Raw genomic sequence first — 24,055 nt, forward strand, 5'->3', positions numbered from 1 at the left:
ATTTAGGCTTACGTAGTATGGATTAGTACTATGGTACTAATCTTATGGGACCACTGTGGTATATGTGGTCAGTCGTTGGCCCAAACTTCATTATGTGGGGCATGACTGTATCTGGATTATATCTCAATGAAGCTGTTCATGTATGTAAATAAAAGCATTGGAGCTTTGAAATGCAAGAGTTCTGCGATCCACTTTCTTTAGCTTATTAGAATTTCTAGGTTAATTGATACATATGTCCCCGACATAGTTAATTTCTGTGTGTGGTGAGAATGCTTAATTGATTGACTATGGTATACATATATCAAATCATCTACTTCTAATCTTTAAATATAGACAGCATCATTAGTTATATCCCAGTAAAGCTGGGGGAAAAAGTTTTCCGGTGCACCTCACATTTGCATAATCATTTATTGGTTTTCTTACATAAGTGAAGCTGGTTAGGAATCAGTTCCCTTAGGAACATTATAACCATTTACATTTCAGAATTCTCTAGGGACAAAGGCAAAAACTGATCTGAAATAAACGTCCCTCCAGTGTAAAATGGAAACTTGAGAATGTAGTGAACACATCTCATATATTGAAATCCGTCTGAGAAGAGTCCTTGCGCCCAGCCAGGGCTGTGCGGTTCCTACTTCCCACCAGAGCCAAGGGCCCCAGGATTCTTTAAGAACAGAATGAGGGGCTGGCCTGGTGGCGCAGCGGTTAAGTTCCCATGTTCTGCTTCCCGATCCGGGTTCAGATCCCGGGTGGGGACATGGCACTGCTTGTCAAGCGGTGATGTGGTACGCGTCCCACATATAAACTAGAGGAAGATGGGCATGAATGGTGGCTCAGGGCCAGTCTTCCTCAGCAAAAAGAAAAAAAAAAAGAGGATTGGCAGCAGATGTTAGCTCAGGGCTAATCTTCCTCAAAAAAAAAAACAAAAATCAAACGGGTGGGCATGGGCAAGGGAAGGGTGGGAGGTTGAACGCTAGCAAGGATTAAAGATCAAAATGGAGCCAGACGCTTTATTACAGATGGTGAGGTCACATTTAAGTGTCTGTTTCTAAACAAGGGTCAGGGTTCCTTGAGTGGCCTCGCAGCCTTACACCAAGCTCTTAACCCTTAGAGGACCTAAGAGCCTCTTGTTCCGTGTGCGCTGGCCTGGATCACCCTCTTGTCTGTACTTGCTCCTCCTTAAAACTGAATCAGGAACTCCCCGTCACACTTGTTACCACGCGGTCAGAAGGAGGTGGGGAAACAGGAATGTCTGGCGCTGGAAAAAGTTCTGTTTAAATGTAAACGCCCCGGGCGGGGAGAGGTCAGGATCCACTGGCAGAACCTGGTTTGGCTGCGTCTTGCTGTTCTGCTGTCACTCAGGGGTGAGGGGGCGTGGCCTTTTGTAACTGTCCAATCGGGGAGCCGCTGGGGGCAGGTGGGTGGGATGACGCGCCACAATGGCCTGGAAGTCCCTAATCACTCAGGCATCGCTGGAGATCATGGGTCACCTGTCCTAAACGGTCCCTGGTGGCCCTGTCGCAGCCTTTGTCGTAGTCACCTGCACTGGCCGTGGAGGTCCTAGGAAGGACTCGGGGGACTCAGGAGCCCTAGAAATGATGAGTGTGCGGCCCCGGGGTGAGGACGCGGGAGGAGGGGCTGGTGGGAAGCGGCGGGGCGGGACCGGCCTCCCGCGGTCCCCTCCGGGCTCTGCGGCCCCGAGTCCGCGTTGGCGCCGCTCGGCCCTCAGGCCCCTCCGACCGCAGCGTGGGGGCGGGGCCGGCAGCCGGGCCCCGGGCGTCCTGTGGTCCCTGCGCGCGGCGACTTGGGCCGGAGCGTCTCTGGGCCGCTGTGCGCCCGCAGCCCCGCGTGTCCCAGACGGTGCGGGGCACGCGGGAGGGCCCGCAGGACAGTCGGGCCTCGGGCTCCGGGGTCGTGCGCGGAGGGGCTGCGGTCTGTGGGTCCTCCGGGCCTCCTTTCTATCCAAGGGGACCTGTTTCCTTTTGAGTTTTCTAAATATTTGGCGACCAGGGTCTCAAATCCACGTCCCTGTCCGCCAGCTCTTCCAGGACCGACAATAAATCCCTAAATTTCCAGATCTCTCCTCGCGTTCCCAAAGCCAGCTTACCTTCTCCAACTGACAGCATCATTTATCAACTATTCCTCCTTCATGGTGCATCAGAGACCCAGTATTTTCAGTTTATCATTATTCCCCTGCACCATGGATGGCTCTTTACAAGATTATATTTGTCTGGATATTTTACATTAGAAGACATCAGAAAATAACCACCTGGGGCCTGGCCCCGTGGCCGAGTGGGTAAGTTCACGCTCCGCTTTGCTGGCCCAGGGTTTCGCCGGTTCGGATCCTGGGCGCGGACATGGCACCACTCATCAAGCCATGCTGAGGCGGCGTCCCACATGCCACAACTAGAAGGACCCACAACTGAAAATACACAACTATGTACTGGGGGGGATTTGCGGAGAAGAAGGAGGAGGAAAAAAAAATAGATTGGCAACAGATGTTAGCTCAGGTGCCAATCTAAAATTTTAAAAAAGAACAGAACCAGCTGGAACTATGTTGCAGGAAACACTTGTGCCTCTTCCCCCAGGGTCTTTCCGGGCACAGACGTCCTGTGGGGGGAGGTTCCTCTTGAGAAGCTTTCCTGGGTGAACTGTCCTGTCAGTCTTGCCCCTCACTAGGTTTAGACCTTGAAAAGATTTATCCACTTATTTAGGTCTCTGTTTTTCAATGGCAGTAAACTGTATTTAATCAATAGTGTTTGAAAGACAGTATAAAATATTTCCAAACAAGGAAGAGGTGAATTTCAAAAAAGTAAAATATACCTGTATTGTATTCCATTTTGTAAGATTTCTGATTTCCCTCTTTCTTCCTCTGATTGTGTGTAGTAAGTTTCTGAGTTCTTTACTTTTGGATGTTTTCAAATGAAATTCCATGGCTTAGACATGCAGACCACAAGTGTTCAAGTGTGATTTGTTGCCATGGAAATTACAATTAACTGGCATCTTATTTTCTGACTCCTTTTTTTCCCCTTAGATTAGCCCTGAGCTAACTACTGCCAGTCCTCCTCTTTTTGCTGAGGAAGACTGGCCCTGAGCAAACATCTGTGCCCATCTTCCTCTACTTTATATGTGGGACGCCTACCACAGCATGGCGTGCCAAGCAGTGCCATGTCCGCAGCCAGGATCCAAACCAGCGAAGCCTGGGCTGCCGAAGCGGAATGTGCGCACTTAACCGCTGTGCCACCTGGCCAGCCCCTGTTTTCTGAAAGAAATAGAGATTTGGGGCTTTCTGGTCGAACTAGTGAAAGTGCCTCACAATTTCCTTCCCTCCTTTTCACATAAAGGATGAGTTTAAGTGATTTTGCTGGATTCTTCAAACATCGACCTTATGTCATTTAAAATATCAGTGGTGTTCCAAAGCAACTCCAGTGGAGAGCAGACCCTGTAGTCGTTGACCCAAGCTAAGGCCCCCCCTGGGCCTGCAGAGGGAAGGCCTTGAAGGCCCAGTTGTTCTTCCTGGGGGGCCTCTCCCTGCAGGTGTCCTACTGCTCACACCCCCATGAAGGAGCCTTTATCCTGAGAGGAGCTGCAGAACCCTGGAAAGCTGGGGGTGCACGTGCTCATGGGGTGTGGAGTGACACCCTTTCTGAGGCTGTGGTTGTGGTTCCTTAGGCCTGGACATTTTAAATGTTATGTTTGAGTTTAGCCCCCACACTGTAGGTGCACTGAGAGTGTAATCTGTGCACAGTGAGGAAGTCTGTGAAGGTCAGGTGTTCTGTCCTGTGGACAAAGGGTTCATGAATTTGGAGTTCATGTGGGTCAGAAGCTTAAACTGAATCCGGCTGAGAGTTTCCTCACTTGTGAGAATGGGAGCCTGGGGGAGGCAATGCCTCCATGCTCACAGGAGAGGGAGGGTGCGTGGGGCTCCCAGAGTTCATTCCTGTGGCTGCTCAGGGGACCCCACCCTCCTTCTTCAGGGACTGACCCTCTCCAGGGGTTCTGTCTCAACTGGGAGAGTGTATACCTCAAGTCTGGGAATGTGGTCCCTTTCTGAGTGTGGGTTTCCTTCTGAACTGCAGGCCAGCAGGCTGCTTCTATGAGCTGATTCCAATATTCATGTTTCTGTCCTCAGATTCCTTTATCCGATGAAGATTTCAGCCCTTTGATTCCAGTGTCCATTAGCACTTGGATTTTAAAATCTAAGTTGATTGAGAAATACGATGTAAGGCAAGAAAATTGTGGAACCAAATACAATTTTTGTTTCATTTAAGCAAGAGAACCTAGAGATGTGAGATGGGTGTGTTTAAGTTCTCAGGTGCCTTTGCCATTTTTAAGTCAGTTTTTGTATGCGTCTGTCCCTAGAGAGCTTTGACATTTGAAAGCCATGCTATTTCTAAGGTAAATGAACAGCTATTTTAATGGATGTGAGGAAAAGCAATTGAATTTCGACTTTCATTGATAGGAGCAGAACACCTCATAGCTTATGGAAATCTTTGAAATTCTTAGTCCAGTTCAGGGGTAAATTTCAAAGCCCTATATTTTCAAAACAAAAGCACTATAATATGCTATTTATTCCTGAAAATATTCCCAGTGTGAAGTATAGTGGAGAGACAACCTATACTGCCCCTGTGCTTTTAATTAGGAAGGGATTTGTAAATCTGAAGTTTTATATTCGTTAGCGTTTACAGGAATAAATCTTGGAGTGGTTTCCTGTGTAGAATAGTTAATATGAAATTAATTTTAAAATTCAAGTTAATTAAAAATAATAATGAACCATAGGAAAATATGTGTATATAAAATTCTCTCCTTACTTTATTTTTTTTTAAAGATTTTATTTTTCCAGTACATAGCTGTACATATATTTTTTTCATTGTGGGTCCTTCTAGCTGTGGCATGTGGGACGCCACCTCAGCGTGGCCTGATGAGCAGTGCCATGTCTGCGCCCAGGATCTGAACCAGCAAAACCCTGGGCCACTGAAGCGGAGTGGGCGAACTTAACCACTTGGCCATGGGGCCGCCCCCTCTCTCCTTACTTTAAATAAACAATGCATGAGAAGGTTAAAAATTCCTAAGAGACGAGGCTCCCTTAAGGAGACTCCCTGCCTGCAGTCCTGCCCCACTCCTCTGCTCTGACTCCAGCCTCCCTACATGACCAGTTTTGCTCACTGCTTCACCATCCTGTTAGTGTTTCTTTATATAAAAACAAGCCAGTGTGAAGGCCTATTTTTCTTACCCTGTTTGTCCTTGTAACTGTTGCCAAATCAGGTTTGTTTTGCCCACCACACTATTAATGCTAATAACCATGATGACATGCTTGCAAAGAGAAAGGATTTAATCACAAAGCAGCAGAGTGAGAAGTCAGGAGAATCAATCTCAGATCCACCTTGCCCGAAAATGGGGACTCAGCGACATTTATGGGGTAGGTGGCAAGGTGGTCTGAAGTCTGGGAATAGACGATTGGAGGTGAGGATAGGTGAGCTAATTGATGTTCTGTGCAGGCGTGGTCAAGCTACATGCCTCTTCATAGGACATGTGTTCACAAAATGGCATCATTACCATGAGGATGAAGTTTATAGCTCCTTGACATTGAAAAGGTCACTTGTCCAGCATGTGCACAGGCCCAGATGATGGCTTGGTGGTCTCAGCTGGCCTGAACAGGACAAGGGATCTCAGTTCCTGAAAAACCACTCTTAATTACTCTGTTGATAAGACAGAATCAGTTCAAGTGCTCTTGGACAGCCTGTGGTCCCCTAATGAGTGGCCAAGGTCCACGTATTTGCTGTTTGAGTACTAGAAACTTAAGCCTCGCTCTCCCCTTTCCCCTGGGCCTTCTTCCCTCGACAGGCTGATGAGAAAGCCTGGAGGCTCCTGCACTGTGGGCTGCTGCTTGCTGGGCAGCTCCTCCTGGGCGCAGTGCTGCCCTGTGTTGCACTGTTGACCCCACCAAGCCTGGGTTCTGTGTACAGAGGACTCTGAGTTGGCAGTTTCTGTAACTCCATGTCTTTTGGGAGCAGGAAGATGAGAATGGACTCATCACAGGGGTCCTGGGTCAGTATCTTGGCTGGAATCTGTCTGTGTCTAGAGTGAAGCCGTGACTGAGGCTGGGTTTGTCCCTACATTAGGGGCATGTCTTAGGGGAGGATGATTATACCCTGTGAGTGAGGTGAGGCCATCAGATGGTCACTCCTCAAAGAGCAGTTATTTCAGAGAGAAAGTGAGGAAGAAGAGAGACAGGAAAGGAGCCAGTAGATGGAGGGTGACGTCCACACTCCTGATAGCAGAGGGCTCCCCAGGCCCCTTCAGTACCTCTGCTGCTGCCGCTGCCTCTACTGCCACAAAGACCCTGACCTTTGGGGTTATAGGGGACACACCCATGGCATCTGTGTGGCACAGCCAAGGGATTAGGCAAACCTGATTTAACACTGGAGTCCTTAAACTCTACAAAGCAAGCGGTTGTTATGCTGGAGACTCCTATCTGATGGCACTGACGTGAGGCCCTCTGGAAGAACAATGTAGAAATGCCAGGGTACAGGGGACACCCCATCCCCCAAAGCATATCCAGTGACCTGAAATACAGGACAGAGAAGGACAGCAGAGGGGGAGAAAGAGGAAAAAGATCCCGAAATAAAGGTCCACAGTGTGACACAACTGGAAATCCAAAATGTGCTAAAAGAATTTACAGAAAAATGATAAAAGGGGGCGCTTTGCCCTCTGAGCCTCTAAAACATATGATTTGAATTCACTTTACCATCTCCTATTGTGCAATAATTCACAACCCTCCATGCCATTTCTCAATGCTGGGTCTCAGTAAACTTAAGCATAGGACCCACGATCTCAGGAAAGTTACTGAATATAATGTAGAGGCCACATTGGCGTACTTCTCCTTAACCATCAGAACACTGCCATGCATCCAGCCAGGACCCATTGTCCTAAAATATCCCACAGTGAGCAGGAAAGCTCTGAATCAATAATTCATAAATTAAAATTCACTTAAAACAAGTCTTCACTCCTTCCACACTGGCTTCCCCAAATGGGGCTCCATGGTCCCTACGCCTTAGTTAAATTAGATAATATGGCCCAGTGCGAACTGAACAGAGCCTTCAAGGACTGAACACTGTTGTAAGAAACCTGTTTAGGAAGAAGTGTTTCTTCTTTGTAGAAGTAGAAACATCAGGCTTTCTCCTTTGAACAGCTGAATTTGGCCTGTTCTTCAGTCTGGAAAGAATGAATGACACCTCATAGTGGATTACTGCAAGCTGGAGGCTGCGATCATACCAAACACAGCCCTATGCCCAGTTCCCAACATCATCAAAATTACTGACTCCATCCGGTCAGCAACTGGTAAACATTCTGCTCGCACAGACTCAGCTGAGTCTGTTCTGTCCAGTCCTGTGTCCACAGCCTCTCAGCTGCACTTGGCCTTCCCTCTGAGGGGACAGGACTCACCTTCACAGGCATGCCTTGTCTTATTGCACTTTGCTTTATTGCGCTTGCCAATATTTCCTTTTTACAAGACCCTCCACCAGCAAAAAGACTGACTCGCCGAAGGCGCACATGATGGTTAGCTTTTTCTAGCAACAAAGTAGTTTTTCATTAATGAATGTACAATGTTTTTTTAGAGATAATGTTATTGCACACTTAATAGACTACAGGATAGTGTAAACATAACTTTTTTATATATAAAGGGATATTTTAATTCTTGTCCTTAGAAACTATAAAGACTACACATGATTTGCATAGGAGACTGTACCAAACAAAGGCCAAAGAAGATCGTCCACTCCATGCCTTCTCTTCTGTCTGGTCACTCAGAAATATAGTGTTATCAGCTCTGATTGATGTTGCTTGTCACCTCACGTTGTTTTTATCCTTGTATCCTCCATAGTCTACTTTCCCTTCCACATCAATTCAAGATCCTTTTTCACATATGCCACATCTCCAAGGCCTGGCCAGAATACTGAAATTTGTGCCGTGTTGTCTTTTTTTTTACTTAAATGCATTAGAATCACCTGGATGGCTTTTTTTTTTTTTTAATACTGTAAAGCATATTTTCTTTTACTGAGTTCAAAATAGTTTACAACAATGTGAGATTTCAGTTGTACATTATTTCTTTTTTTTTTTTTTTAAGATTTTACTTTTCCTTTTTCTCCCAAAGCCCCCAGTACATAGTTGTGTATTTTTAGTTGTGGGTCCTTCTAGTTCTGGCATGTGGGACGCCACCTCAGCATGGCCTGATGAGCCGTGCCATGTCCGTGCCCAGGATTCAAACCGGTGAAACCTGAAGCCGCCACAGTGGACCGCACAAACTTAACCACTCGGCCACGGGGCTGGCCCCAATGTACCTTATTTCTTGTCTGTCACCACATAAGTGCTCCCCTTCAACCCCTGTGCCCACCCGCCCCCCTTCCCCTGGTAACCACTGAACTGTTTTCTTTGTCCAAGTACTTGTTTATATTCCACATATGAGTGAAATCATCTAGTGTTTGTCTTTCTCAGATTGGCTTATTTTGCTTAGCATAATTCTCTCTAGGTCCTTCCATGTCATTGCAAATGGGATGAATTTGTTTTTTGTTCTGGCTGAGTAGTATTGCATTGTATATATATACCACATCTTCTTTATCCAGTCATCAGTTGATGGGCATTTGGGTTGCTCCATGTCTTGGCTATTGTGAACAGTGCTGCAATGAACATAGGGGTGCATATGTTACTTTGGATTGTTGATTTCAAATTGTTTGGGTAGATACCCAGTAGTGGGATAGCTGGGTCAAATGGTGTTTCTATTTTTAGTTTTTTGAGGAATCTCCATACTGTTTTCCATAGTGGCTGCACCAGTTTGCATTCCCACCAGCAGTGTATGGGGCTTCCCTTCTCTCCACACCCTCTCCAACATTTGTTATTTTTATCCTTAGTGATTATAGCCATTTTAACAGGCATATGGTGGTATCTTACTATAGTTTTGATTTGCATTTCCCTGATGATTAGTGATGTTGAACATCTTTTCATGTGTTTCTTGCCCATCTGTATATCTTCTTCGGAAAACTGTCTGTTCATCTCCTCTGCCCATTTTTTGATTGGGTTGTTTGTTTTTTTATTGTTCAGTTGTGTGAGTTCCTTATATATTATGGAGATTAACACCTTGTCAGATATATGATTTGCAAATATTTTCTCCCAATTAATGGGTTGTTTCTTTGTTTTGATTCAGTTTCTTTTGCCTTACAGAAGCTCTTTAGTCTGATGAATTCCCACTTGTTTATTTTTTCTTTTGTTTCCCTTGTCTGAGAGGACATGGTATTCGAAAAGATCCTTTTTAGTTTGATGTCCGAGAGTGTACTACTGATCTTATCATCCAGGAGTTTTGTAGTTTCAGGAGGTATCTTCAAGTCTTTGATCCATTTTGAGTTTATTTTTGTGTATGGTGTGAGATAGTGGTCTACCTTCATTCTTTTGCATGTGGCTGTCCAGTTTTCCCAACACCATTTATTGAAGAGACGGTCTTTTCTCCATTGTATGTTCTTGGCACCTTCGTCAAAGATTAGCTGTCCATAGATGTGCAGTTTTATTTCTGGGCTTTCAGTTCTGTTCCATTGATCTGTGTGTCTGTTGTTGTACCAGTACCATGCTGTTTTGATCACTATGGCTTTGTGTACATTTTGAAGTCAGGGATTGTGATCCCTCCAGCTTTGTTCTTTTTGAGGTATCAAGCCAGGAAAACACATGAAGGAACCTTAAAAGTATATTGCTAACTAAAGAAGGCAATATGACAGATCTATGTAGTGTATGATTCCAAGTATGTGACATTCTGGAAAAGACAAAAGCCTGAGCCACTAGAAAGATCTTTACTTGTGAAGGATTTCGAGGTTAGAGGGAGGGATGAATCAATAGGTGGAGAACAGAGGAGTGTTAGGGAAGTGAAACTAGACCATGTGATACATAAATGATGGGTCCACGTCATTACACATTTGTCAAAACCCATACATTGTGTAACACACAGAGTCAATGCTAATGTACACTGTGCACTGTAATGCGTCCATATGGGCTTGGAAATTATAAAAAACCTATCACCTTAGTACAAAATAAGAAAAAGACTGCAAACTGTGTGGATGCAGAGAGAAGGGTTATATGGGAAAACTCTGTAAATTCTGATCAATTTTTCTGTAAACTTAAAACTGCTCTAAAGAAAAAACCTGGTCTTTCAAAAAAAAAAAAAAAATGAAGACAGACTCATTACAATTCACCCCTGATGACTGAAACAGGACATCTCTCACTCAACTGATCTCAGGAAGCCAGTCTGTGCTCTAGGAGCCTGAGACCCACAGGGGAGGGGAAACTTCCATCGGATGCCTTGTTGGGGAGCACAGCACTGGATCCTCTGAGAAGTGCCATAGTCACTAACAGTAGTGGCAGAACCCCAAGGTGGATGATGAGCATCCTGTTGGGTCCTTGCATTGTAGACTTAGTAATGTCCAGACAAGGGTTACCTTCATTCCTATTTTGGGTATCTCTGAGTCAGGAGATTCCTAGAATTCTTTTAGCACAAAGGGGCATCTCTTAGACAATCATCCAAGAGTTTGTGGACATACGCGGATGAGGCCAATTTTTGGCCAGTAGTAAGATGACTGCCTGAAATTTGGTTAGCTCTGGTGACCCTGGTGTTTGGTTCTTTATCAGGCATGTCCCAATTAAGGAATGATGAGCAGCAACTCTGTACTGAGCTCCGCATGTATGAATGTGTATTATTGTCCTTAAAGTCTATGCACTCCCCAGTGCTGTGCATTCAGTTAATCCAGAGGAACTACCCAGAGAGCCAAGGTGTCTGGGAGAAGTGTGACCTCCTCCACCACTATAGCATCTTTCAATGAACTGAAGAAAGAAATGCCATTCTCCCCCCGCTGGTGGCATAAGCTACAGCTCCAAGGTTAGGCTCCATCATATCACAAGTAGGTGTCAGTAGCTGGGCTGAGCTGGCAGGGTGCTGTCTCCGGGGCCAAAGATATAACAGGCACTTCGGTAGAGGGTCTCATGCTCAGTGCCTGTGAGAGCCTCTATTTTCAAGAGGTCTCAGTTCCTGGAGACAACAGCATCTCTAATGGTATATATTGCGGGGACCTAGGGCAGTTTCTTGCAACAGAAGCCTATGGATGACTTAAGGTCCTCCTCCAGAGAGCCTCACACCATAGCCATCAGGGTCAGAGGCCTCCTCCATGACAACTGCTTGCTTTACAGAGTTTAAGGAACGCAGGCTTAAGTCAGGTTTGAACTAATCCCTTTGCTGTGCCAAACTCAGACTGTGGGTGTTGTCCACTATAGCCCAGAGGATCAGGATCTTTGTTGCAATAGATGCAGGGGTAGCAGCAGCAGAGTGACTTACGGGCGCTGGTGAGCCCTCTGGAATCTTGCTGCATTTTCCTGTCTCTTCTTTTTCTCTGACATAATTGCTCTTTAAGTAGTGACCATCTGATGGGCTCAGCTCATTCAAGGGTTTAATCATCCTTGTAACCCCAGGTCCCCGCTAACATCGAGGCAACTCCAGCCTCAGTCTCACCTTCACTCTAAACACACAGATTCCACTCAAGACATCGACTGAGGACCACATTAAAGAGGATAAAGGAAGCCCTCATACCTGAAACAAAAAGGCAAAGGTGTGAAAAGCTTTGAGCAAGGAGATAAACAGACAAAATCAGAGCTGCAGCTCTCTTTCAGAACAAGTTCAAATAATTAATTATAACATAAAAGATAAAGGGAAGGAGAGCATCAAAAATAACTATAAACACTTCAACTTAGTCACAAAGTCACAACACAAAACAGAAAGATTTGTGACAATAACTCAGAAGGGGAAGAAGAAAGGGATGGAACTTGCATAGGCTAATGTAGATAAGAGGCAATCAGATAATGGACTACCTCATCTGTGAGATATTTTATACAAACCACATGGCATCCACTAAACAAAAAATCAGAGCACAATTCACAAATAAAGAGAAAACCACCAGAGAAAACAATCAAACTGAAATTGCCATTAGAAATAAAAGGGAATAGAAATAATGGAAATATAGAACAACTGGAAAACAAGAGATAAAATGGCAGTATTAAGCCTTCACATTTCAATAATCAACTCTAAATGTAAATGGATTGAATTCTCCAATCAAAAGACACAGAGTGACCGTATCGATTAAAAAGCAAAACCCAACAATATGCTGCCTCCAGGAAACACATCTCAGCTCTAAAGACAAACACAGGCTCAGAGTGAAGGGATGGGAGATGATACTCCAAGCAAATGGCAAGAAAAAGAAAGCAGGCGTAGCCGTACTTAGACAAGCAGACTTCAAGATAAAAAAGACAATGAGAGACAAACAGGGCAAGTATATAATGACAAAACAGACTTTCCACCAAGAGGACATAACACTTATGAATATATATGCACCTAACACAGGAGCACCAAAGTACATAAAGCCACTCTTAACAGACCTAAAGGGAGAAATTAACAGGTACACAGTAGTAGTAAGGGACCTCAACACCCCACTTACATCAAAGGATACATCATCCAGACAGAAAGTCAACAAGGAAATAGCGGGTTTAAATGAAACACTTGATCAGGTGGCCTTAACAGATATATAGAGCGCATTCCATCCCAAAACAGCAGAATACACAATTTTCTCAAGTGCACATGGAAAGTTCTCAAAGACAGACCATATGTTGGGGAAAAAAGGCAAGTCTTAGTAAATTGAAGAAGACTGAAATCATATCAAGCATCTTTTGTGACCACAATGATATGAAACTAGAAATCAACTACAAAAAAAAAGCTGGTAAAGTAACAAAAAGTTGCAGACTAAACATGCTACTGAACAACCAATGGATCAATGAAGAAAGCAAAGAGAAATTTAAAAATATGTGGAGATGGGGCTGCCCCATGGCCAAGTGGTTAAGTTCACATGCTCTGCTGCGGCGGCCCAGAGTTTTGCTGGTTCAGATCCTGGGTGTGGATATGGTACCGCTCATCAGGCCACGCTGAGATGGCATCCCACGTGCTACAACTAGAAGGACCCACAACTAAGAATATACAACTATGTACTGGGGGGATTTGGGGAATAAAAGGAAAAAAATAAAATCTTTAAAAATAAATAAATAAATATAAAAAAATATGTGGAGACAAATGAAAATGAAGATACAATATACCAACTCTTATGAGATGCAGCAAAAGCGGTTCTAAGAGGGAAATTCATAGCAATACAGGCCCATGTCAACAAACAAGAAAAATCTCAAATAAATAATCTTGGGGCTGGCCCCATGGCCGAGTGGTTAAGTTCACACGCTCCGCTGCAGGTGGCCCAGTGTTTCGTCAGTTCGAATCCTGGGTGTGGACATGGCACTGCTCATCAAACCATGCTGAGGCAGCATCCCACATGCCACAACTAGAAGGACCCACAGCGAAGAATATACAACTATGTACTGGGGGGCTTTGGGGAGAAAAAGGAAAAATAAAATCTTTAAAAAAAAAAAAGTAATCTTAACCTACACCTAACAAAACTAGAAAAAGAACAAACGAAGCCCAAAGGATAGCCACTGACTCTCTTTTAGCTGAGCAAGGCAGTCTGTGTTGTGGCCATCACCACCTGCTGCTCCTGAATTTAAACTTCTGGGGAAGTTGAAACTCACATAACATCACTGAGAAAACCATTTGGCTTTATTAAAAGGTGACTGCTTTGATGAGGTCTTTCTTTGATTCATTTGATTTTGATTGGTTTAGTTCTTGGGGACCATGGGTCCAAAATACACTCCAGATATTGAGAACTATCCTTCTGATTATACTCATAATAAACTCCTTGGTACATTGTAGTCTCTCAAAAGCTTTAAATGCATGTTTGCAGCTGCTAACCACCAAAGAAATGATCTCCTAGGACTGGAAAATCAAAAAAGGAATGAAGAGACGACCAGCTTAAAGAGTGTGAACCTGAAGCCTTGACCTTTGAATGTCACAGGGATTAAGGAAAAATGTCATGACCTCTGGATGCCATCCAAAGGAACAACAAAAAAAGAATTTCACAGGGGTAGCTGAGTGGTGCTGATGCCTTAAATTTTGCTCAGATCTCTCAGTTAGGCTGAGAACCTGATCAAAAAGGAGGAAATTGTAAAAAAGGAAACCACAGGCCGGAAACAGAGTCACTTTTGCTAGGCCCACATCAACAAACAAGGGATTGATACCTAACCTACCTGCAGCTTCAACCTTCCCGAGGAATGTAGTCTGACCATCAGTCTAGGAGTTTCTGGTCAGCACCAATGAGGCAATCTGCCACAGGGACCTCTCCATCCCCCAAAGGAAGATGAGGTCACCCACCTAATAAGATCCTTGTGTCCCCAATGCAAGGTAACCTTGCCTAAAATAATAATTTTTTCTATTTATGGCTTCCTTGACCTGCCTTTCAAACATTTCCCTTTCCACAGCCCTTTGGAGCTCCTCTCTGGTGGATGTGATGTTGCCCAGCTGATGAGTTGGTCAATAAAACAAATTAGATCTTTAAAATTTACTCAGTTAAATTTGTGTTATTAAACACTATGAAAAATAAAATATGGTTCCTACAAATTTTTTTATCATGAAATATTTACCATGAATATCAAGCTTCAAAAACTCAGCCTGAGATTTATTTGCTACTTATACTATATATATATATGCTACTTATACTATATAGGTAATATACTAAAATATACTATATATAAATATGTATATATACTGTATTCTACATCCTCTCTTTATATATATACACACAGATACTATATGCAGCATTAGATAATTTTATTTTATAAACTACATTATAATACAGTAATCAAACACCTCTTTTCAATATAGATTAAAAAAAGCCTCCACAAAACACTAGTACACTGAATCCAGCAATATATAAAATGACCTAAAACACCACAACCACGTGGGATTTAACCCAGGAAAGAAATGGTGGTTTTACATCTGAAAATCATTAAAAGAATCAACCTCAAAAACTACAGGATCATCTCAACAGATACAAACAAGCAGGAGACCAAGTTCAACAGCCCTTCAAGGAAAACACTCAGGAAACTAGGAGAACCTCCCTCAGTCAACTCCCTCACCCTGAAACAAAGCATCAGCCAAGAACCCACAGCTGACGTCACTCTTGATGGTGAAGGACTGCGGGCTTTCTCTCTCAGATCAGAGAGAAGACAGAGATGTCTGCTCTCACCAGCTCCACCCACCGTGGTGAGAAAGGCGCTACCAGGGCAGTTAGGCAAGAACATGGGAAAACCAACCACTCCATATTTCAAAGGACACACACATATAGCTCCATAGACAGACATGCAAAATCACACAGACTTTGTCATGGCACATATAGGACACACGCAGACACAGACACACAAACTCACAAACACTCAGAGTTAATGGTCAGAGACACAGATGTTCCCACAGACACACAGGCGCAGGCCCTCCCCACTCCCCCCCACATTTCTTTACTCTTTAGGGCCAATCATCAGATATATGGTATAATTTTACTAATATATCTTCTTTCCTAAAATGTCATCTTAAATCAAAGTGGGATATTTCCTCTGCTTTGTTCACCAAAGCACCTACCTGAAGGCCAGTCATGGCAATACTTCTTGCATATTGGGGCTCAGAGAGAAACAAACAGACACACACACTCACATGGAAGCCTTACGCAAACCTCATCACAGGCCCGGATCTTCACAAGGTGTGTTGTTCTCACTCCCATGCCACCTGGTAGAGGGGTGTCTCCTGGCTCCCAAACCAATCCCCAAAGAGGGGGTCTCAGCTCCTCCAGATGGGGAAGGGATTTCACCCTTCCTCACACCACACAGGACAAACAGGACATCTCTACAAAAAACACAAAATGGGAGACTGGATGGCAGGGTCAGGGCCCAAAATGCTGGAGTTCCAGCCCCTCTCACTGCTACAAAGGCATCCAGAAACTCCCTCATCATGAATTGTCCCTTTGTCACTTTGCTTTTCTACTGTGGTGAGCTCCATGAGGGGACCAAAGGTGAGCGTCTCCTCGCTCAGCCCCCATGTCCCCTGCTGCAGGCTCCCTGGGAAACATCAGCTGTGCTGTGGACTCTCATTCCCACAGATCTCACTCTGTCCTCCCACGGTGGCTCCACCATCTTCACTGAACACTTTCTCCTCAGGATCACTGTCTGCTTTGTACCCTCAAGATTTTAATTTACAGAGTTGACTAAGTGACAACATAGACAGGCCAGTATCACTGAAAGAAGTTTTTTACTTACATTTCCCAAGACAAGGGGGCACACCATGCCAGACAGGGTCACAGGGGCTGCATCAGGGTTGCTCAGGAGGCAGAATCAGGAATGGGACACAAACCTAGGCCACAGCCTTCATTTGGGTCCCACAGGAAATGTGAGTCAGGGCAGAGTGAGCAGCTCAGGACTGGCTGCTTTGAACAATTTCAGCAGCCTCTGGGGCCTAGGGACGGTCCTCAGTCATCTGGTTCCTGGCCCTGGGTGGGTTTAGGGCAGGGGATACTGTCTGGCGTGTGAGAGGCAGATAAGGAGATCTGTAGGGACAGGGCACTGGATAGGGCGGGATGCACATGAGAGGCCTGCTCCAGACAAGCTGTCCACTGCCAACGTGGAATGAGGTGCCCCTGGGAGGGGCAGGGTCTCCCTATGTCTGAGGGGCCCCCCAAGATGTCAAAACACCTAAAGAGACAGAAAATAAAAGATGTGATTAACACAATCAGAAAGAAGACAAGGATTTGTCTGCTCACGTCAGTTCAATTCAACATGGTGAGGGAGGTGCTACCCGGGCAGTTAGGCACCAAATGACATAACAGCATTCCAGATTTTAAGGACATCCACACACAGGCCCCCAGACAGACAGACAAAATCACACAGGCTTTCTCACTGGACACACATGTGCACACACCCACACACAGACACACAAAGTCACAGACCCTCAGAGATAATGGCCCAGAAACCCACTGCCCAGGCCCTGAGGAGGGAGAGTCAGGGCCCACGATGGCTGCAGTGATCACCATGTTCCAGCCCCTCACGCTGCTATGATCCCTTCCAGAAACAGGCCCCTCACCATGTGCCCCTTCCTCGCTTTGCTCTCCAATTGGAAGCTCAGTGCAGACAAAGCTCTGTGCGTCCTCACCCAACCATCAAGTCCTCAACTGTGGTCTCTGTGGTCTGGGATCCATCACCCCCTGAGGTCTCACCTGCATGCAGACCTAGCACAACACTGCCCATCCTCACTGAGGTCTTAATCACTTCCATGCCTTGGGGCATTTACTGATGGGGAGGTAGAGGCTTTGAGACCTCTCATCCCAGCTCTCCCAGCCATGGAGACATCACCTTGGAGACTCAGGAAAGCACTGGAAGTTGTTGCAAGACCAGGTTGGGACGTGGCCTACCTCATTTCTCCCTCTTCCCTTCAAGAAACAGTGGGCAGAGCCTCTCCCAGAGTGGGGGCGGCATCACCTGTGCCTGTGCCGGTCAGGAAAGGAGGAATTCCCTGCCATTTTCAGCCACTTCCTTTGGCATGGGGCCTGCCGCATTCTGGGAGCGATGATTAGGGATGGGGCCCCACGACTGCAGATGGTGTGCTGAGATCACCATTTCCCACAGGCCTTAGAGCTGGAAGTCTGCTGAGTGAGTCCTGATCTGGAAAAAGTCAGCACCAGCCTTAGGGTGTGGGCTCCAAACTCACTCTGGAGGCGGGTTCTGAGGTGAGGGAGCTGGCGTGGTCAGTGCATGAGCCACTGAAACCACAGGGTGGAATATGCCAGAGATCTCAGGGACAGTGATTTAGGTACAGCTGGGCACCTGAGGGACTCCCAGAGCTTGGACAAGGCAGGGCATCTGTGACATTATTGGTGGTATTGAGACTATTGTGAAACTGTGCTTGCTGGTGCAGAGGTGATGTGTATGTGACAGTGGGGAGTATTGTGTTCCAGGGGCCTGTGCCTCATGACATGGGCTCTGGGTTCTGCCACTGCCTCACCTCGCAGGTACCTGGGGCTGCAAATGTGAAAACAAATACAGGAAATCTCATGTAAAATGAAGTCAGGAAGCCCTGAAGGGGAGCTCTCATGCACTACCACTCCCCATAACCTGCAGACCACAAACAAGAAGTGTCCGTCCCATTCCCCAACAGGAAGAAGCTTACTTCACAGTCTCCAGCAAGAGGGAGGAAGAATTTCTCCTTGCCCAGCAATAGCCCAGCCAATGAGAAACCACCATAGTCAGCCACTGTCAGTACCCTGAACTCACCTCCTCCTTCAATGGCCTTCTGTTCCAAGGAGCCACTCCCAGCATGCTTCTTTCCTCTTTAAAAGCAAGCCCGTCTGTTCTGGTCTCCCTATTCGCCTACGGTTCGCCATTATTTGCATATACTAACTTGTACTTCCTCTGCTATTCCTGAATAAACTCATTTGACTGCTAAAATAACTGGCTGTTACGTTTTGTTTTGTTTTAAGACTTTATTTTTCCTTTTTCTCCCCAAAGCCCCCTGGTACATTGTTGTGTATTTTTAGTTGTGGGTCCTTCCAGTTGTGGCATGTGGGACGCCGTCTCAGCATGGCCTGATGAGCAGTGCCATGTCCGTGCCCAGGATTCGAAGTGGTGAAACCCCCGGCCGCCACAGCCAAGCACACGAACTTAACCACTCGGCCACAGGGCTGGCCCCATCTTACGTTTTTTAAGGTCAAGACAACAGAAAATTTCCAGAGTGGGACAGGTGTTGCATTAAAAACGTTGCCCAGGAATATGCCACACAGAAGTCTTGAAATGGGAAACTTAAGAGCTGGAAATGGCCTTAAGACCTGCTCTGGGAAGACATGATGTCGATGCCCAAGAATTAGATTAGGATGTGCCCTGGTGAATCCCACTGTGGAGATGTGTCAGGCGCAGCTTTACGTTTCACCCCACCGCATTCCCAGGACATGACCCAGGAAACCTGGTGTCAACTGAAAGATGGAGGCCGGGAGCCCCATCACTTTCTCATCAGTTATGTGAATGACACAAGGGCAGGTGTAGCCCTAGAGGGGGTTTTCTAATTCAGACTGGGTACCAGGAACAGTCCATAGTGGCCTATGTCCTTCTTCCCAGTCCTTCCACTCCTTCCGAAGAAGGAACCCAAGGTGGTGGAAGGAAGTGTTGCACATGTAGCAACCAAAGTACAGGAGAGTTTCACATTCTCCTAGCATGTGAACACATTTGTATTGTTTTCTATTAATTGATTTTAGTATATTCACATACTATTTTAAGAGTAGTTGTGAGTTTTCACAAATGTATACTTACACCACCATCAGGATGGAGAACACTCCATCACCCCAAAGGAACACTCTCATGCTGCCCATTGTACTGAACCCTCCCACCTTTAAGAACTGATCTGTTTTATTTTCCTATACCTTTGTCTTTTCCAGAATGTCATATAAATGGAACACCATGTTGTCTTATGGGTCCTGTTTGGAAATTTTGATGCCACTTTTGTAAAAGGGCCTAATTATACAAACTTTGCAGTGTTCTTGTGAGTTTAAAATTTTTGGCATTGCCCATTATGCCTTCAAAACTTACGAGCTCTGTGAATTTGGTTAAGACCTCATGCGTAACTTTTTTCATCTGCATCATGGGAGGAAGGATGGGGACAGGGAATCAAATGAAATACTAATAATTAGAAAATCTCATAATCTCTCCACTGCTAGGAGAACATGAATTAGCACTGACCAAAAAAAGGGGGAACAAGTTTGGTTTCTGTTGTTGTTTAATGAAAAAAAGCTGTCAAGTTTTACCCCGTCTTCCATAACATCTCCTGGAAATGTAAACATATGGAAATGATCCCTGAAAATAGTAAAAATGAGTTTTGGGGGCTTTGCGCATCATTGAAAAAAGCTCCCAGCTACTCCTCTTATAAAAAGGCATAGAAAACTTCCCAACTTGAGGATGTCAAACTTACCTTCTCTGCCACCACACAGGATATTACTCAAAATGATTCTGTGTGTCTGTCTCCAGCTCACCTCAGCTATTGCATGGATCATTATCTTCTAAGCATTCATAGATTTTTAAAATGTTTTAACCAGGAAATCACACTGATCTTGCACAGATGTCACTCTACTCCTAGGAAAACCCATGATGGGCCACAACTGTGCAGATGACCAGAACCCTTCCTCAAACTGAGAGAAGCTTGAAGGTTTAATGGGCATAAATAGTGTCACTCAGTGTGAATAGCAGAAAGACAATATGCTGTATCAAGACAATTTCAAATCCTTTCAACTGATGTTAAACAGAAACATAAATACCACAAATACCCATGGCCCAAAGCAATGGCAGTCTCCAGTTCCAGATAATCGTGTATCTGGACCATGATCAAATAGCACATGCAGTGAAACATTTAACCACAGCTAAAATGAAGATGAACTCTGTCTCTGCCTTTATCTCTATGGGGAAGCATTGCTGTTAATTCCAAGAATGCAGGACTTTCAGTATTGCTGCCCACTGTTTACATCCACACCCGAGCAGTTCCTCCAACAGTGTTTAAGATGTAGTAGATGGTGGGAAGACAATGATCGATGAGGGCATCCTCACTCACTGAGGCCTCTACCTGCCATGGAGAAGATACACATTCATTAGTGGATGAATGGATACAGAAGTGTGGTATATATGCACAGATGATGGAGTACTATTTAGCCACAAAAAACAAGGAATTCTACCATTTGTGAAAACATGGATGCAACTTGAAGGGATTACACTAAGTGAAATAAGTTAGACAGAGAAAGACAAATACTTTATGATCTCACTTATATGTGGAATCTATAAGACAAAAGCCAAAACAAACTCATAGAAAAAGAGATCAGAATTATGGTTACCGGGGGGGGGGGGGGGAAGGCAATTGGAGGAAGGTGATCAAAAGGGACAAGCTTCCAGTTATAAGATAAATAAGTCCTAGGCACATAATGTACAACATGACAACTATAGCTAACTATAACTATATCATACTCCTGTATGATACAAAGGAAAGCTGTTAAGAGAGTAAATCTTACGATTTCTCATCACAGAGATTATTCCTTTCTTCTATCTATTTTTTGTATCTAAATGAGAAGAAGGATGTTAGCTGACGTACTGTGGTAATCATTTCACAATATGTATAAATCAAACCATCATGTTTCAACCTTAAATTTATAAAGTCATGTGTGTCAATTTTTTCTCAATGAAACTGGCAAAAAAGGAGTCAGAGAATCATGGTCTCTGGTCTGTAATACACGGAGCTCAGAAGCCAGATTCGAGTCCTCAGAATAAAAAAGCCAAGAAACTTGTAATCAACAACTCTTCCGTCAGAGAAGTGAGGTCACAGGGTAAACCACTGTCTCTATATTAGAAAGAGAGACAAAGAATTAGCCATTTACAAATAAACCCAAAATGTAATGTTTTTAACAAGGCATGCCCTAAAAGCAGTCTATTTCACAGGGCTGGGATTTTCCCAGAGCCTAACTGACCCGGGGGAGAGAAAGAGCCAAGAACGTCTCTTCCAGCCTTTTCTGCTCTCAAAGGTGGGGGACTTGTGAGAATGATAGGATTTTCCCCCTCCTGACACCAAATATTTGGTGTCTGTTCCAATGCCCCTTCTCCAACTCTACATCACCGAAGAGGCATCCATCAGTTCAATTCAGTCCTAACACTAACCACCCAGAGTGCACGTCAGACTCCACAGGTTAAAAGTTCAGTCCCACAAACTGCCCCTTCTTCAGATGTCAACCAAAAATGGGGTGCCTGGGCTGCCAACAGTTTTACTCATAAATCTTCAAATTCATAGATTGTCTCAACACCTTATTACATTTCGTAATTTACTTACATGATTTTGAGACCTCAGCCAAGTGCTTTATTATTATTGGTATAAAAGATACAACTCACGAACAGACAAAAGGCAGAGTTGCATAGGGCAAAGTAGGGCCGTGGTATGGGTGAGGGGAGTGGGGGTGGAGGGGGCGGCAGAGATTCCACGGTCCTCTCTGGACACTCCACCCCCGAAGCACCTGATGTGGTCACCAGCCCAGAAACCCTCTGAATTCTGTCTGTAAGGGTTCCGATGGAGGTTTCATTACATGGGCTCAATTTATTCAATCATTGCCCACTGGTGATTAGCTCAGTCTCCAGCCCCTCTCCTTCACACAGAGGCTGGGAGCTGGGGCTGTAAGTTCCAGGCCTCTAATCAAGGCTTGGTGTTTCTGGTGTCCAACCCCCATCCTGAAGCCATCCAGGAGCACTATCACCCTTATCACGCAAGGAATTCCAAGGGCCTCAAGAGGTTTTTGCTAGGAACTGATGATATAGACCACGTATCTTTTCTTTTGTATAACAAGGTCAAGCCCAGGGACACAGGCTCACTAAATATTGAGACCAAAGCATCAGAATAGAGAATGCTTCCCCTCTGCCCACACCCATCTCTACATCAACTGGGCTCTTGCTCAGTATTAGTGGACTACACTGAGGGAACTAGATGCTTCCAGTAACATCAGGAGGAAGGCAAGGGTGTCCCCTCTCACCAGCCCTAGTGAACCCTGTACTGGAATTCTTAGTTAATACAATTAGACACAAAAAGGAAATAAAAGGTACATAGATTGGGAAGCAGGAAATAAAACTGTCCTTGTGGCATGAGATTGTCTAGGGAAAATCTCAAAGAATCCCCAATAACAAAGACAAACCCTTGAACTAAGGGTAGAGGAAACTTGAAAGATAACATGTTAATAGACAGAAGTCTATTGTTTCCTGTAGATCCACACAAGCAAAGATGAGGTGAACTCATCTTTAACTAAGGACCAACGGCAATTCACTGGGAAAACAAACTTTTCGACACATAATGCCAGAATAACAGGGCATCCACATGCCAAAAAAAGAATCTAGACAAAGACTACAATTTTCACAAAAATTAATTTAAAATGAATCATAGATCTTAGTACAAAATGTAAAACCACAACACTCCTAAAAGATAACATAGGAGAAAATCTAGGTGACCTTGGGTTTGGTAAGTAAGTTTAGATACAACACCAAAACATTGGTGTTTTGTGGTAGGGGTGCCCATTCAAGGTGCAAATTTGCAAGGAACAGCACAAACAGGCTCAAGTAAAATTTGTAAACAAGGAATACACTGCCTCCCAAACACCAAGAGAACCTAGAGGATGTGGTGAGTGCTGAGGGGAGCAATAGCTATCTCTTCACGGTGTCAGAGAAGGAGCAGGTCTCACACTAACAAATAATTTCCAGAAATTTAACAAAGTTGTCAGGGCCTCACAACAAATGTGTGGCAATGTCCCATCCACTTTTTATGAGCTCCTTTTTTCAATATTTGTGTGTCCTGAATGTCCTCAGAGGAGATGTCAGTAATGTAACATGGTCCCTGTGTTCTTGGAGGAACCAGGATGAGTTCAGACCCCGCCTGCAGTGACTGTGGGAGGGCACAGCTGTGGAAGGTCCATGAGGACAACCCAGTAAAGGGGCATCATGTCCCTTCAGAGGGGAAGGCCAAGTGCAGCTGAGAGGCTGTGGACACAGGACTGGACAGAACAGACTCAGCCAAACCTGTGAGAGCAGGATATTTATCAATTGCTGATTGGCTGTGGTCAGTAATTTCCACACTGTGGGGACCGGGGACAGAGGTCTGTGTGGTGCAGCCACAGCCTCAAGCTGAGGTAAATCACTCTGAGGTGTCAGTCGTTCTTTCCAGGTTTAATAAGACAAATTAAGTTGTTAAAAAGGACACTGGGAATACTCAACGCTTCACTAACTAGGTTTTCCAAACTGTTTTCAGTTCTTCCCGGCCCTGTGTAATTTACATTGGGACATAGTAACTACTTGATTTGCCGGGTAAGGTCCCTGGGGTCCCAATTGGTCAAGTCATCTTGTAAGTGGCAAAGACTACATTTAACTCTAATTCTAGCTCATTGGATCAGAGCTTCCCAGCTCACTATGGGATATTTCAGGACAATGCGTGTTTGGACCATGGAGAATTTAGGCAAGACCATAGTTCTGATAGCTAAAGATGAAATAATTGTCCTATCTGTCCTATATATTA

General features: G+C 44.8%; 1 protein-coding gene and 1 long non-coding RNA gene across 2 annotated transcripts in view; one reads left to right on the top strand and one right to left on the bottom strand.

Annotated features, from left to right (window-relative positions):
- LOC103542999 (zinc finger protein 709-like) overlaps nt 1–24,055 on the bottom strand; it is a 161,142-nt gene that overhangs the window by 91,126 nt on the left and 45,961 nt on the right. The gene's annotated exons all lie outside the window — the stretch shown is intronic.
- Nucleotides 1,454–18,435, top strand: LOC139084132 (uncharacterized). Its single transcript, XR_011541480.1, has 2 exons — nt 1,454–1,614; nt 18,146–18,435. It is a non-coding gene; the product is annotated as an uncharacterized lncRNA (long non-coding RNA).

Source organism: Equus przewalskii, chromosome 6 (assembly GCF_037783145.1).
Source record: "Equus przewalskii isolate Varuska chromosome 6, EquPr2, whole genome shotgun sequence".
In the NCBI taxonomy this organism is placed as follows: Eukaryota; Metazoa; Chordata; class Mammalia; order Perissodactyla; family Equidae; genus Equus; species Equus przewalskii.